This window comes from Lissotriton vulgaris, chromosome 1_1 (assembly GCF_964263255.1).
Source record: "Lissotriton vulgaris chromosome 1_1, aLisVul1.2, whole genome shotgun sequence".
NCBI classification, from domain to species: Eukaryota; Metazoa; Chordata; class Amphibia; order Caudata; family Salamandridae; genus Lissotriton; species Lissotriton vulgaris.
Window position 1 is genome coordinate 2016818725 of NC_141685.1, and position 17552 is coordinate 2016836276.

The window sequence follows — 17552 nt, forward strand, 5'->3', positions numbered from 1 at the left end:
TGTCGGCAAATTTTACCTTCCACTTTCTCGAACTTTGCCCATTCACATTCATCTATCGTTTCATTTGCGTAATTCAAGGTCGGGGGAATCTTTATTTTATATACTGCAATGGTATGAGAAAAATGTCTTTTCCCACATTGCAAGTATAAGCGATTAATTGTAGAGGCTTGTGAGATAGCTTTACTTTTGCAATGGTCCATGTGTCTGTTAGCAGAACACCTATTTGTGAAAGATTTTCCTAAATAAGGGTAAAATGTTACTATTTTCATCATTGCATCTCCTAAAAACCATTTTAGATTTGATCTAACCTTACAACCTTTATAACTAAAAATCATCACTTTACTCTTTAAAACATTTATTTTTAAAAAGTTTTCCTTAGTGTACGTAACCAATTCCGGCAGTCATCTCTGCAGCCCAATCGGGGTTAGGTCCATTATTATAGCGTCATCAGCGTACAGCAAACAACTTATTTTTAAGTCACCCACTTGTGGAGGATCCCCTTTACTCTCCCTTATCCGACTGGGCAAGTCATTTATGTAGATTGAGAAGAGTAAAGGGGCCAATAGGCACCCCTGCTTCACCCTATTGTTAGTAGAAATTTTCCTTGAAAGGCCTTGAGTCCCCCCTAAAAAACTTGGGTCCATGTAGAGGAGTGAAGAGCAATTATTACTCTTAGCAGGTTTCCTAGGATCCCCATAGTAATCAATTTCCTTCACAGCGTCCCCTGATCAACCCTATTGAACGCTGTGGAGAAATCAGTAAATACTGTATACAATGGAGTCCTCCGACCAACGGGATATTTATCAATTAGGGTTTGCAGAAAAGAGATGTTATCTAGAGTGCTACTATTCTTCCGATACCCTGATTGTTCAAGGGGAATTAAATTATTTCCAAATACCCACTCTTGTAAGTGAACCAGGATACTTTTTGCAAACAATTTTTCTGTTGCATCTAGAAGGGAAATTTGCCTAAAACGTGCTGGGAGTTTTTAGGGCCCTTCTTATATAGCGGAACTATTATGCTTCTCTTCCAGGAGTAAGGGATGTCCCCGAAATTGTAGCAATGGACGAATAAAGGTTGTAATACTTTTGCCCAATTGCCACAGTCCTTTTTTATTATGGCTACAGGGACATCATCCGGACCCATTGCACTAGAGTATCTCGCCCCCTTAAGGTATCCTTCAATTTCCCTCACTGATGGCGCTTCTACGTCACCCGTCAGTGCTATGGTGTTAATGGACCCCTCACCCTCATCAACTAATATATTAGGGGCATACAATAAGTATATATAAATAGGCCACTCTGTTTCTGGGATTAACATGGGTTGCGATTTTTCTCTACTGTCACAGAATTTGGCTATTAAGGCCCAGTATTTTCTAGAATCTCCCGAAAGTGCCACTTCCCGAAGGTTAACCCATTTTTCATCTTCGGAGGTCCTACGGTCAGCTGCTAATTTTCTTTTCCGGACCTGTTTTTTATCTGTATATCTCTTTTTGTCTTATTGGGCTAGGATCTCTAAATTGGGCTCTAATCAGCCCATTTATCTTATTATTAAGCTTTTTAATTTCGGTGGAGAATAATGCTTTAGGGGCGACTCTTTCACTTTGCTTCTTTCTTCCTAGATTTCTTATGGCAGCCATTACTCTTTCATATCTCACAATCGGGCTCTCCCAGATTAAACTAGGTGCAATAATTTTAAATACCCACTGGAAATTCGGAAGGTTCTTATGTGACCAGCAGGTGCAACCATTATTTTGAGAATAGGTTACGTTGTCATTCCTCTGATTCCAGAGTTCAGGTTTCTCGAAATGTAATGCTAAATTTACCACCAAAATGTTGTGGTCGCTCAATTTAGTGGGAAGCACTTTATACTGTGAACATGCCCCAAACAATTGAAAAGACACTGCCATATAATCAAGTAGGGAGTGGCCAAATGTCCCATGAAAGGTGAGTGTTGCGGGTGAATCCTCTGGGAATCTGCCATTTAATAATACAAGGTCAAGATTTCTAAGATTTTGCAAGAGTGAAAGGCCACGTTTGTCAGGTTTTAAATTGGCCGGGAATATTGACTCTGGTATAATTCAAACCTCCTCCAAGTCCACACTGGAAAAAGATGAGATGGAGCTGTTACTTATTTTAGCATTAAAGACCCTACCATCATTATACATACTCTTTCTCCATTACTACATATGTGTTGTACAAAAGAGCAAATGGAGTCAACCAATGGAGTAAACGCTTTCCCAGGTGGAATATACACGTTTACCAAAAGCAAAAAAGGTTGCTTGACCAAAGTTATCTTTTTCCATTTTTAACTTAGCGCAGATGCAGAAATTTGATGGATGTATATATAGGGTCCCATGCTAACTCACAGCTTAACAAAATGGCCAAACCCCCACTTGCATGCCCCTTTATAGATTTTTTTGCTTCACTACAGTACACATAGTAGTTCTCTACCAGAAACTCTTCCCTTGCCCACGTCTCCTGGAGGAATATTATCTTGGGGGCTAGGTATTCTAAAGATTTAAGCTTCTGTTTTTCTTTTCCTAGCCCCGCCATGTTCCATGACACAATTGTCCCCAATAGGCTACCCCCACTCTATGGGTTTTGTGTTCATTGTTTTTGCCCCATTTAAAGTACTTGCGATCCAGCTCCATTTAGAAACCTTGTCTCCTCCAACACTGATATCCAGAGGAAGACCCAGGATGAAATCGCCAAGTACCTCACCAGCAAAGCCCAGGGAGACCGCCTACTCCCTTCGGCACATAGTACACTGGGGTCATCGTGCCCAGGCCTATCTCTCAGGGTGATAATCTACATTGTCTCCATGACCCCCCTCTCCAACATCACATGCGCACACAACCTCATCATCATGTTCTCTGCCATTGATACCCAGCTGCTCCTTACCCTCACCAAAGACCCAGCCACTCCCAGATCCAAACTTCAAGAAGGCATGAGTTGCATTGACATATGGATGAACATCAGCCACATGAGGTTGGACTTGGACAAGACTGAGCTCATCATCTGAGGAATGTCTCCTTACAGCTGGGACAACTCCTTGTGTCACAGCGGCCTGGGCAGCGCAAAAGCACACATTGGCCACACAAGCAAGCAGGTGCTCATTGTACACTCCTCGCTCACAATAACCATGCAACTCAACACCATCTCTACCTCATGCTGCAAGTCCCTCCGCATGCTGTAAATGTTCATCAGATAGATCCACTCCTAGTCAAGACAGACAGTCACCCAGGTCCACGACACCAGCCGGCTCAACTACAGCAATGCCCTTGACGCAGGAACAACAGCCAGACTCCAGGAGGACTTTTGCACATCCAGGGTGCTAGGGCACACCTCATGCTCAACATCCCATGCCACAGTTATCTGACCGTCCACCTGAGATACCTACAAGGGGCTCACTGTCAACAGCAGGATCACCTTCATACTCCTCCGCCACGGAGGCACTCCACAACCCCAGCCCCAAAGATGAACATGGACATCTCCCATTCAACACCCCATTGCCCCAACTCCGTCCGGCCAACCTTGCCCTGGGCACCATTTATCACATCCACAGTATAACTGCATGCAGGAGATAGTTCTCCCACATCAACAAACGGACCTGGTACTCCCTCCCTGGGTACCTGCACATGACCCGTGACCTTTACACATTCATGAGACTCTTTCAAAGCTGTCTGTCTAAGCAGTTTGGCAAGACCCCTCCCCCCTCAGCAGGTAGAAACCATCACAGGTGAGTATAGCGCTCCATGTATGTATTTGATGATACATTGTGACCTATGTGTGTCCTCGTCTGGACTCAGATCCCAATGTATGGATGGCTTGTGTTTGTTCCACACTGTGGCATACTTTGACATATCCCCATAAGTATGTTGTAGAATAATGGTAAATGACTGCAACATCAATTTCACTTGTGTTTTTTTGTTTATTTATCGTTCTTGTGCGGGAAATGTGAGTTAGTGATGGGTGCTGTACAAAAAGGGGGTGCATCCAAAGTTCACAGAGGGAGATGTGATGCCTTGCAGTTTGAGTCAACAGAGTCCAGACCACAGTGCTTGGCATCATTGGTCAGACTGCAACCAGAAAGTCCATGTGGGATAGTAGGACAGTCAATGAGGTGATGCTGTTGCACCCAGACTCCAGGTGCCAGACTCCAGGTGCCAGACCAGGTGACCTGGGAGATGCACATGGCCCGCTGCCTCTCACTGTCTCTTCCGTGCTGTCTCCTCATATGCAGGCCTTGACGATGCACGGGATGCTCCGTAGGACAATTCCTCCTCCTCCTCCTCCTTCCCTGTGCCTGGTGGCGGTCTTTGTCTTGAAGTGTCTTGCCTGGTGACACAGGGAGGGTGCTGCATGTTGTCAGCAATCCGACGGAGGGAATGGCTTATGTTCCTTTGCACCGCCAGGAGCTCAGCCAGTCTTGCCTTTATCCGTCCTTGGTGTTGTTGTTGACTGGCGTGTTGCTCGGCCTGCAGGTTTATTATCTCTGTGAGGGTCCCCACTACCTTGCTGAACTCCCTGGTGTCCCGCCGGTATGCCTCCATGATGTTGCGGAGCTCAGACATACTGGGCCCTGCAGCTAGCTGGTCAGGTTCTCGCCCCCTCCGGCTGCCACTCCCACCACCCCTGCCCACACAAGCCGGGCCTGCCGTTGTGGGCACATCGGCTCGATGGGACCCCTGAATGATGGCAGTGGTGGTATAGTCTGCCCATCATGGATGCCCGCCGAACCTTGTCCCTCATTGTCAGACTCGCTCCGTTCTTGAGTGTAGGCAGGTCTCCGAGCTGTCAACTGGGATGTGGCAGGAATGGTGGTGGAGGTTGGCGCAGGTGTCCCTGATCCAGGTGCTGCAGGGTTTGGGGCACCAGAGGTGCCAGGTCAGTCGGGGTCATCCATAGAGTGGTGAGAGGCGTCGCTGTCAGTGGGATCAGGGTCCAGCAGAGCCTGGGACTGTGAATCATCTTCCCCATCATTGGGGTTTGATTCCGCACTTTGCCCTGTGGGTGTGAGTAACAGACAATGTCAATGCCATTTAATGCAACATCCATTTTTCATACAGATTGTAGTTGGCACAGTTCCACCTAGTAGTTGTCCATGCTTTGGATTGTCCTCAATGTTCAATTGTGGATTCGTATGTTGTGGGCGCCCATTGATATGTGCTCCTGAGTCATTGACATGGGGGGGCATATTTACATTAACTTGCACAGCCCTACATATCAGCAGGGATTCACCAGTCATTGTGCACCACAGCTATGCCAGCACGGATGTAATGCATTCACATTGTGGAGCACAATGGTGGAATAATGGCACAGCTGCATCACACATCTGTGCCGTATGGGTAGGCGCATTGCTTTAGTAGCGTCACCAGCAAAAGACAGCTCCAGCAATGGTCTGTGGGGCCCTATCTGCACAATGTTGCTTCAATCCTTACACCTGCATCAGCCATGCACAGGGTTTTGACGCAGCATGTGCTTAAAAGTGACATAGTGAAATCTTGTAGATTTCACATAGCCACTTTTGTGAGGCGTGGCTGCGCTGTAACACCCACCCCCCTCCCTACCCCCCCTGCGCCAGAACACCTACTTGTGGCACAGGGCTTTAGAACATGACGCATCTCCCAGATGCCTCACCTTGTAAATTCCCAGCAGCATGGTGCCTCTTCTGTGCCGCTGCTGTGTCAAAAAGGTGAAACAACAGCGGCATAAAAGAGGCGAAAGGGGCTTGTGAATGTGCACCGTGTATTTGTTGCTTGGATGCTTCATCAGATCTGAATTGGTTTTGTTGTGTTACATGACCATTGTGACAGTGGGGCACTCCATTGCCTGTCCCAGGACGGTATGTTTGTGTAAGGGGTGTGTGTGACAGGCTGTGCTGATAGTTGGAGTCTGAGTTAGCACTGGGCCCTCCCTCGTGGGGTGGCTGTCCACCCATGGAGCATGCTGCCATGACAGTGGTTGTGAGTTCCTGCACAAGATATCTGACCTTGTTGTCCTGGTTTTTGTGTTTGCACTGGTCACAGGAGGGCCTTGTGCTGCCTACACCAGGGCCCAGTGTCAGCTAACTTGTCAGTACATTCACACTCCATGTGCATTAAGCATGGTGCATGGGTGTGCACCTGGGCTATATGGGATGATTGCAATCGGACATGGGCATCCACAGAGATGTTTTTTAGGGGTGGGCACATTTTTAGCTTCATCAGCTTCCTCCTTGCACCTTTCTCACCCTCTCCCTTGCACCCGTCTCCCCCTCCCCCTTGCACCCTACTCCCCTCTGCCTTGCACACTTCTGACCCTCTGCCTTGCACCTTTCTCCCCTCTGCCTTGCACACTTCTGGCCCTCTGCCTTGCACCCTCCTCCCCTATGCCTTGCACCCTTCTTGCCCTCTGCCTTGCACCCTCCTCCACTCTGTCTTGCACAATTCTCGGCAACCCCCTTGCACCCTTCTCACCCAACGGAGGGCCGTGCCACCTGGGAAAATGGGACCATTTCAAAAGCACGATGGACTAGGGCCGGCCCTGAAACACTGGCGATCCAGGGGAGCCAAGAGGGTCCCTTGCCCCCCTGTGGACGCACATGGAATTGGGTCTGATTTGGGGTCCCACAATGCATTTCGTGACTTCCACCCTCCAAGAATACTGGACGTCTATTCTTGGGTCTGTGCTTCCTGTAGCATGGGACATGGAATGGCCTTGGTTTGTCAATGGGGCATACACATGTTAGTGGCATTTGCATTGTTTTTGCCTGTAGCTATGGGCAACTGGCGCTTGGTGCTTGTTGCAGGCATTTTTTGTACTTGGAGTGTAGATGCCATTACGCCCATGTTACATGAGTTGTTTATATACACACCAGGCTCTACGACTCCTTCAATGCCATGTACTTCCACAGGTGGTAGCGGAGCCATGACCTTCTCCTCCCAGGGATGGAACTGTACTGGTCTGCGGGGACCACCACCTCCAGTGCCTTGGCTCTGTTGGTAGTCGTCATCCATCTTCCTCTTCACCATCCTCCACAGATCGTACCACCTGGCCTGGCAATCCCTCCTGGTGAGTCTGATGGGTGCAACAGCATTCACCTTATTGACGGCCCTCTCCCACATGCGTGTTTTCTCAGCTATGCTGGTCCATCTGACCAATGCACCAAACAGCTGTGGCTCGACTCTGATGACTTCATCTACAAGGATCTCCATCTCCACCTTTGTGAACTTTGGATCGTTCCGTGCGGACATGGTGTGGGGTGAATGTGATTGGGGTGAGGGTGTGTATGGATGTGGGTGTGTAGGTATGAATGTGAATGGGGCGTGTGGGTCTGAATGTGATTGTGGGTATGTGTGAAGGTGGATGTGTGCAGTTGTTGGTGTGTTGTCAGTCTCTGTGTCTAAATGGGTGTGTTGCAAAGGATCATGGTTTGTGTATGTAGGCCTTTTTTATTGGTCCATGTGTGGGTGGGTCTTAGTTGGAATTTTTGGTGGGTGGTCCTGAGGTAGCCATTCTGTTTGCCTGTTTAGATCTGGCCAGGATATTCATTTCCAATGGTTTGTACACAGGAGATATGTTGTGTGGTGTTGTGTGAGTCGTTTGTACCCTCATTGTGCTGTTTTTATGGGTTTGCGTGTGATTGGTTCAGGGGGGGTTCGATTCGTATTTGCTTTTGTGGCTCGCTCATACGCAACGTTTATCCGGGGTTCGCGTGCGCTTCGTTCAGGGGGGGTTTGATTCGTATTTGCTTTTGTGGCTCGCTCTTACGCAACGTTTATCCGGGGTTCGCGTGCGCTTCGTTCAGGGGGGATTTGAATCGTATTTGATTGTGTGGCTCGCTCATACGCAATGTTTATCCTGGGTTCGCGTGCGCTTTGTACAGGTAGGTTCGATTCGTATTTGCTTTTGTGGCTCGCTCTTACACGACGTTTATCCGGGGTTCTCAGGCGCTTCGTTCAGGGGTGGTTCGAATCGTATTTGATTGTGAGGCTCGCTCATGCTCGATGTTTTCCGTACAAATCGCAATTCATACGCGAAGACGTTTTCCCGTACGACTCACTTTCTCAGTCCTCGGTCTGGATCGTACTTGTCGGGTCATACAGCTTGCTTACGAATTGTACGGTTTATTTCCTGAGTCCGTATTGTCCGAATTCTTGCTTGATTTTCGTACGGTTTGCAAGGATTCGGACGTATTTTTGAGAAACGGATCGTACTACGCGATTTGGATGGATTTGTACGATTCGTACGGAAACGGCTATCAATACCAATCGTCGGACGGTTTTCTTTCCCGAATCAGAATCGGCCCCTAAGTGTATTCATGTATTATTGAAGTGGGTTGAGAGTTTATTGGGGAATAGGGCGGGAGGTAATTTAATTCTAATTAATTCATATTTTTATTTTTGTGTATAGATAATTATTCTATTTTCTATAAAGTTTGAATTGGATTGTTTTTTTAATAATTAACATTGTGGGTATTAACAATTAATTTATTGTTAATTAATTATTAATTGGTAATATATTTTATTTATTATTTATTTGTATTTGTCTTTTGGTATTGAAAATAATATATTGTTAATTATTTTTTATTTGGTAGTTAATTTTGAATAATTAATGATTATTGTATTTTTACCATTAATTTATTGTTAAATGATTATTAATTTGTAAACATTTGTTATTAATTATTTATTGTTATTTAGTAATTAAAACATTATTTATTAAAAAATATATTTTAATTATAAGTATGCTATTTTTAACCCCGACGCTATCCAACAATTTTCCTACTGTTGCATTCACTGGAGTGGGAATAGTAAATTTTACCCCTACTCTATCCACCACTTTCCCTACTGTTTTACTCTCTGGAATGGGAATAGTAATTTTTACCCCTATGCTATCCAACAGTTTCCCTACGGTTGCACTCACTGGAGTGGGAATAGCAATTTTTACCCCTACGCTATCCATCATTTACCCTACTGTTGCACTGTGTGGAGTTGGAATATTAATTTTATTTTCCTACTACTAATATTTTTGTATTATTTTAAATAATGCAGTATATAAATATTTAAAAAAGATTAAAAATAAGTTTTTTAATGTTTTACATATATTTATTTGATATGTATGTATAATATTGTTTTATGGTTCTAGATGTATTTATAATTTATACAAAAAAGTAAATAATAAAGGTATTAAAATATTTATTAAAACTTATTAATAAGGTAGTGTATATAATATATGTTATACTTATATATTAAATGTATTTATACATTATGGGCTAGATGTAGGTAAATTAGATTTACCGATTCATAAATACAGAATTTTACCGATTCGGTATTCATGAATTGGTAAATCTAATGTAGGTAATCATTCGGTATCAAATACCGAATCGGTAGGCCTTGAAGCCCATAGGAATCAATGGCAAATACTGATTCGGTAATTACCGAATCGGTAAAAATACCGAATAGCCAAGGGGGACACAGTGTAACTTTGACACGCTGTAGCACCCCTGTTTCTGGCATGTGTGCCATGTGGCACACATACATGCCCTTTTGGTATTGCAAATAATGTATTGTTAATTATTTTTTATTTGGTAGTTAATTTTGAATATTTAATGATTATTGGTATTTAACATTAATTTATTGTTAAATAATTATTAATTTGTAAACATTTGTTATTAATTAATTTTGTTATTTAGTAATTAAAACATTATTTATTAAAAAATATATTTTAATTATAAGTATGTTATTTTTAACCCCAATGCTATCCAACAATTTTCCTACTGTTGCATTCACTGGAGTGGGAATAGTAAATTTTACCCCTACTCTATCCAACACTTTCCCTACTGTTGCACTCTCTGGAATGGGAATAGTAATTTTTACCCCTATGCTATCCAACAGTTTCCCCACTGTTGCACTCACTGGAGTGGGAATAGCAATTTTTACCCCTACGCTATCCATCATTTACCCTACTGTTGCACTGTGTGGAGTTGGAATAGTAATTTTATTTTCCTACTACTGATAATTTTTGTATTATTTTATATAATGCAGTATATAAATAATTTTAAAAAGATTAAAAATAAGTTTTTTAATGTTTTACATATATTTATTTGATATGTATGTATAATATTGTTTTATGTGTCTAGATGTATTTATAATTTATACAAAAAAGTAAATAATAAAGGTATTAAAATAAGTATTCATACTTATTAATAAGGTAGCGTATATATTATATGTTATACTTATATATTAAATGTATTTATACATTATGGGCTAGATGTAGGTAAATTAGATTTACCGATTCATAAATACAGAATTTTACCGATTTGGTATTCATGAATTGGTAAATCTAATGTAGGTAATCATTCGGTATCAAATACCGAATCGGTAGGCCTTGAAGCCCATAGGAATCAATGGCAAATACTGATTCAGTAATTACCGAATTGGTAAAAATACCGAATAGCCAAGGGGGACAGGGTGTCACTTTGACACCCTGTAGCACCTCTGTTTCTGGCTTGTGTGCCATGTGGCACACATACATGCCCTTTTGGTATTGAAAATAATGTATTGTTAATTATTTTTTATTTGGTAGTTAATTTTAAATATTTAATGATTATTGGTATTTAACATTAATTTATTGTTAAATAATTATTAATTTGTAACACATTGTTATTAATTAGTTATTGGTATTGATAATTAATGTATTGTTATTTAGTAATTAAACAGTATTTGTTAAAAAATATATTTTAATTATAAGTATGTTATTTTTAACCCCAACGCTATCCAACAATTTTTCTACTGTTGCATTCACTGGAGTGGGAATAGTAAATTTTACCCCTACTCTATCCAACACTTTCACTACTGTTGCACTCTCTGGAATGGGAATAGTCATTTTTACCCCGATGCTATCCATCAGTTTCCCTACTGTTGCACTCACTGGAGTGGGAATAGCAATTTTTACCCCTACGCTATCCATCATTTACCCTACTGTTGCACTGTGTGGAGTTGGAATAGTAATTTTAATCCCTCTACTACTAATAATACGGACATGTATGTGTGTCACATGGCACAGGTGTACATGCACAGATGTGCATGTACTCAGGAATTTGTTATTTACCACCCAATAGTATTGGGTGGTAAATAACAAATTCTTAAGGGCTTGTGGCACTGTTTACTGTGCCACCTACATCTGGATTTACAGAATCAGTAAATTTACTGATTCGGTATTTTACCGATTCGGTAAATTTACTGAATCAGTAAATTTACCGATTCTGTAAATCTCAAGTCCCCCTACATGTCAAACACCAAATACAGGTTGGTAACAGCCGAAATCGGCCATTACCGACAGGTATTTGGGCTCCTAAATCTGGCCCTATATCTATAATTTATAATATTTAAACATTTTAAAATATGTTTAACTATGATTATTTTAATTATATGTATTATTTACTTTATTTTACATTATTTCTTGAACTTAAAAAATACGAAATTTTTAACAATATTTTGGACAACGTTATTTGTTTTCTCAATATTTTTATACTTACCATAACGTATATAGGATGTTGATATTCTTGACTTTGATATTCATGCTGCGATATTTTTGACAGACGATATTTTGACCTTCGATATTCTGTCAGTGATCCGCAGCAGAAAAGGTAAAATAGGTGCTAGAGTTGTGTGATCCCAAAAAGGGATTCACATCCTTGCCACACAAAAATGAGGCAGGGCAACAGAAGGCAGGTTGGAAAGAAGGCTTGTGTAGTCAGCGACTTGTCACTCCCATAGTGCATTGCTGAATACGCCCTTAGAAGCATTAAAAAATCAGCAACCAACACATAGAATGATGGACCTCTTTTCACCCAACTGTTTTATACACATATATTCTAAAACATTCCCAAACTGGTGCTTTTATCCCACCCAAACACCACGTCCACCTCTTTAATAAATTTATCTAATCTGTCCATACAATAGTCAAAAATCAATAACTGTATAACGGTCAATTCATATTTAACTGGGTACTGTCTGTAGGTACAACCACATTTCTTTGTTGGCCATTCTGACGTCTTAAACTCCTAGTATGTCCAAACCTTATCTGTGTCCAACTTTAACCATATTTACATGGGAAACCTCATTTACCACACAAGCTTTACAACAAGCAGCCTTTACAAAAACGTTGGTATCCTGCATGTGACATTACTACACATTACTTTAGCATGCATGTTGTTACAATGACTTGCTGTACGGGGTGCGTTGTTGGGCTGGTGTAGGATTTTTAAGTCAAAAACCTTTCATGCTGTTGCGTAGACTGGAGTTGGAATAGTAATTATACTATTCCAAAGTCCAGCGCCCCTACTGCAAGTAGTTGTAACAACTTGTATGCTACTGTGACACATTGTGCTGACTGTGTGGTAAAGGGGTACTGAGTACGTGGTAAAGGCGTGCGGGGAAAATGCCTTTGGGGTACCGTCATACATCCTATTTACACATTTGGCTCCCCTAACACAAAACCCTTTGGACAATGCTTGCAAAACATATTTTTCTACAACTGGGTACCATGTGAGGCCTAGTCAGTGGACTGCCAGTTGATCCTCTTGCGCCGCACAGTTTCGAATGTGCACTTTCTGACCTGCGCAACTCACATGAATCATTTCTATATCATAATCATAAAAGTATGCTTTTCCATCAAAGTATGTTACTGTTATATACCCCCTCATGCGACCACATAACTTATCTACAACTGGATGCCCTCTACTTGGTAAAGTATTCACCCTCTCTTGTCACCGCATAAACATATACATATATATACAACCTGGTGCCCTGTTTATTGAAACATGCCTGCAATCCTCTATGTGGTAAAGAACTATATACAGTGTGCAACCTAAAAATTGGAACATATAGACAATAGTAACTACTTGGCCACTTCACATATACACATACATCAGCACCCTATTGCAGCAGCGTGTAAAACAGTAAGAGTTTTTTTAAGATCACATTAACACTTCAATAAATAAACCACTGCAATATTTACACAAAACAAAACAGGAACTGAAAAGAAAGGATCCTTACGTAAAGTTACATTTAGAAACAAACTGCTATTTTAAACAGCGGTAAACAATGAAAGTGTGAAACTGGGAGAGACTAATCTGTGGTGAGGCAGAGTGCAGGCAGAAACCTCTGCAAAGAGGAAGCCAAGTCCTTCAGTGGGGTGCCAAAGATAGCCGTCTACTCTCATCAATGCGAAGCCTTGTTCGACTGCTAGGTTTCCCCGGAACATCCAAGTCCAGATCCTTCACCAAATATGGGGAAGTCTATAATCCACAAAGACATGAGGAGGTTACATTTCTATCGTATTTTATTATGCATCAGCTGCGAGGAGCCAGGTGCCACTGTGGACCGGACTTCAAATACAGAAGGTATATGCTTTTTTTTTTTTAGATTATAGTGATGTTACAGAAATGTTGCACAAAAAATACATTACCAATGAGAGCCAGTTGCCTGGTAAAACAGCAGAGGTTTTCCACTCATGTATCCAATCATTAATCAGAATAAGGCCCTACGCTATATATACATGGGCATTAATGCCCCGGTTACTTACCGGTAATCTTCATTACTCCGAGTATAGTCTTCCTCGCCACATGATTTACATAGTGAGCATAAGCTCCACGACAGAACCCTCCAAAGCAAAAAAAGCCTCCCACCCCCTCCCAACATGGCCGACCAGTCCCAACTGACCTCTATAAGAGGCGGACCGGCTCAACCAACAGCCTGATCTACCAAGCAAACAATGTAGCCAATAGCCAGACAGGGAGGGGGGGAGGGAACTCATGTGGCGAGGAAGACTATACTCGGAGTAATGAAGATTACCGGTAAGTAACCGGGGCATTACCTCCTCGTTAGTCTTCCTCGCCACATGATTTACATAGTGAGCAAATACCCAAGCCAACAAGGCTTCATTGACCACCATAAGAACAACACCACACGGTGATGCAGAGAAACCAACACAAGGTTGAAGTAGAATAAATGAAAAGAAAACAGGGATCACAGGAAACCTGAAATCAAGACATAAAGGAAAAGTAGGCCAACCAGGAGTCGCAGCTCCTGCACTCAGAACGGCCCCAGCGAAGTCCCCCCGGGACTGATAGTGTCCCATGAACAAGGTGGGGGACGACCACGTCGACGCCTGACACATCTCCACAGAGGAGACACCCATGAATGGGGCCCAGGACACAGAGCCACACCCCGTGGACCGACCTGGACCCCTGCCGGATCCACCGAACCCAGCGAAGCGCAGGAAAGGATGATAGCCAGTGTAAGCCAGCGAACCAAGGCGGAAAGAGAGGGCTAGTGGCCCGAACGAACCGGACCAAAAGACACAAACAGGCCATCCCACCGGGAAAGGGAAGACGTGCGGCCAGGAGAAGCCCAAAACAGCACGCCGGACAACCAGCACGGACAAGAGAGGAACCTCGTCGGCAGGGAAAGGCGGTAAAGACATCACCCGAGCCCGGGACACCAGGGAAGGAACCCCGGGAAGGAAACGGGGGACATGCCGGAGGAACAACCTTGTCCGGCAAAACCCGCAAGAAGGGAGGGGAGCGTAGGCACGACCCCCGCACGCCCATCCGCCCAGCAGACACCACTGCCACCAGGAAAAAAACCACCGAAAAGGTGAGGAACCGCAAGGCCACCGAGGCCAGGGGCACAAAGGGCGGACCCTGAAGAGCTCGCAGAACAAGAGAGAGAACCCAAGGGGGAGACAGGCAGAGCGTCCGAGGGCAACGGAGTAGGCCAACTCCGGAGCCAAGCGAGCCACCAGGGAAACCAGCCCGATGAACACCGGACTGCGGAAGGCCCGCAAGGCAGCCCACAGGGAAGAAGGGGCCACGCCCAAGGAAAAAACCCTCAGCCAGGAAAGCCAAGACCCGCAAGGGGTCCACGGAGGCGGGGCCAGCACCAAGCCGACCGCACCAACGCGAGAAGGAAGCCCAGTGCCTGGCCCAGGAAGAGAAAGTGGAAGACCTGCGGGAGCCCAGGAGCAAAACCACAACCCCAGAAGAACAACCCCGAGCAAGCAGCGACATCCGCTAAAGAAACAGGCCTGCAGATGGAGTCAGGCCAGCAGAAAGAGCCGGCTCAACACTGACACCGGGAGCGGGGGACCCAACCACGGAACGGGAAGAACCGGGAACGGCCAGTAGGCCCGAACCGCCAGCTCGCAAAAGGAGAGGGCACCAGGGGCGGCGGACCCCGCCGGGAACCATAAACAGGAACGCTACACGAAGTAGCGAGTCAACCATGCGCAGGGGCCATGCCAATCCTCTCAGTAACGTTCCAATATTAGTCCATGCGCTGCCGAAGCGAGCACCCAGGAGCACCCCGGCCCTGCCCAAGCGAATCCAGCAGAGGACCCGCGAAATCAGAGGGCACGGGGGGAACGCGAACAGCAGACCGAAAAGGTTCAGCGAAAGACAGGGCAACCACAAGGACCCGGGAGGAGAGAGTAGAACCTGGGCAGGAGGGCCGAGTCCCCCCCCGTGAACAGAGCCACCGGAGGCAGACCGAGTCGAGGCCCCAGGCGCCGAAACACCACCGCCTCCACCTAGTCGGACCCCGGGGGAAAGACAGCCCGAAGGGACAGGACCGGCGACACCTACACCACCAGGCCGACCGACCCGACCAAGACATGTGGACCCTGAAGCACCGGTGCAAAAGACGGCAGGCCAGGAGGACTGCCAGCAACCCCCGAAGCACGAGGAGCTGCGCGACTGCAGGAGATCCCAACGACCCCCAAACGCCCCGGCCAAAGGATGCCCCCCCCCGAACGAACCAGAGGGAAGTACCGGGACCAGGTACATGACCCCCGAAGGCGTACAAGCCCGAGACGGGAGCCGAAGGGACCACCGCACCTAGAGCAGGGAGCCGATGGAGGAGAGACACCGCCTGACGTGAAGCCACACCCATGAAAAAGACGAGGCCGAGAGGAATCACACGTCCCGACAGGGAACAACAAGACCCACACCCGGCGAAGAAGATCCACCAGGCGGGCCAGGAGCACAGCTCCCACCCCCGGGACGGAAGGCAAGCCCAACGGAAGTACCCGCAACTGAGAGAGGGAACCCCCACTCGCAGTCCGGCCCCACAGGCCAACCCCAGGTCCCCGAAAAAACCTACAGGCGAGACAAAGGAAGGAGCAGGCCCCCCCAACCCGTCGAGAAGGAGGGACCCCGCGGAAAGTCCGCAAGACCAGTAAGACCGGACACCGGCCCGCAAGGCCCGAAGAGCTCAAGAACCGGGACAGCTGCGTCCCAAGACGGGACGCAACGGAGGCAACAGCCCCTCCCCCCCCAGGGGACCCCCAGGAGTGAGAGGGCCGACAGCCAGGACCTAGGGGTGAAAAAAGGGAGCGGCAGTACCAGTACGAGACCGGGAAGAGCCGAAACTCGGCCCGGAAGCCAAACCCGAACGCACCCCGTGAAGACTGACTTCGGGTGGAAAGGCCGAAGGACCCCACCCCTGCAAGGGCGGGACGCCCTCACCCACAGGCGGACGGGGAGGCCGAAGGAAGGCCGCGCCCGGGGGAGCGGGCCCCAAATGAAAAGACCAGAGACAGCCTGAGTAGGCCATTCGCCGAAAACGCCGTCACCGCCGACAAGGACGCAGCCAGACCAGACGGCCGAGCCAGCCTTGCGGCCACCAGAGTGGGAAAGGTGACAAAGCCCACCTCCCCAACGCCCATCACAACGGACGCAGGCAGAGGAAGGGAGTCCGGAGACATGCGCAGAGAACGTACCCCGAGAAACCCCGGGAACCACCACCGCCGCCGGCAGAGGGAAAATCAAGCCATAACGCGGAACGAATCACGCACTTGCGTGACCTCCCTGCGCAGGGGCCATGCCGAACTGCACAGAAGCGTAACACGCTACAAACATAGCACACAACACACCCGCAAGGGCCCAAGGCGCTCGCACGAAAGCTGTTGTGGACCCCATCCTGGCTAACTCCCTGAGGCGTCCATCCCCGGACACCCCCAAGGTGGAGGCCAGGCCTCTGAAGCATGGAGGGGGCCGTTGTGGAGAAAAAGCAAGCTATTGCCCAGAGCCGCAGAACGGGACTCCAGGAGTGGAATAGGCACCGAGGCGAGAAATACCAGGACCGGGGACGCATACGAACCCCAGACCCGCCGAGGCGGGGAACCGACTTCAGGGCCCGGGCCCGACCACCGCCCCCGGGTCCGCTGCACCAACCATCGGGCCACACTCCCCCACTGGTCGAGAGGTAGACGAGGCGAGGAGGGGTCAAGGGACCCCGCCGCGCAAGGCCAGAAGGGATAGCGCCGCCAAACAGGGAGACCCCGTAGACGGAGACAGAAGGAAACCCCCGCCTCCCCAAGGAGACCAGAAGGCCCAGCCACCCAGCATCTCAAACACAACCGAGTCCGGAGCAACCTGACGGCCCAGGGCGAGCCAGGGCGCCAGAAAGGGAAAACAGACATAAGGGATCTGTCCCCACGTCGCACCGCGCACCCATAGGTCGCGCCAGTGTAGCACTGTGAAGCTGGTTATGATACAATAGCATA

The 17552-nt window shown here is 46.6% G+C and overlaps 1 non-coding gene across 1 annotated transcript; it reads right to left on the minus strand.

The window, feature by feature from the left end:
* Nucleotides 1–15234: 15234 nt before the first annotated feature.
* LOC147751541 (U6 spliceosomal RNA) lies at nucleotides 15235–15341 on the minus strand. Its single transcript, XR_015300351.1, has one exon. It is a non-coding gene; the product is annotated as a U6 spliceosomal RNA (small nuclear RNA).
* Between the last annotated feature and the right edge of the window lie 2211 nt (nucleotides 15342–17552).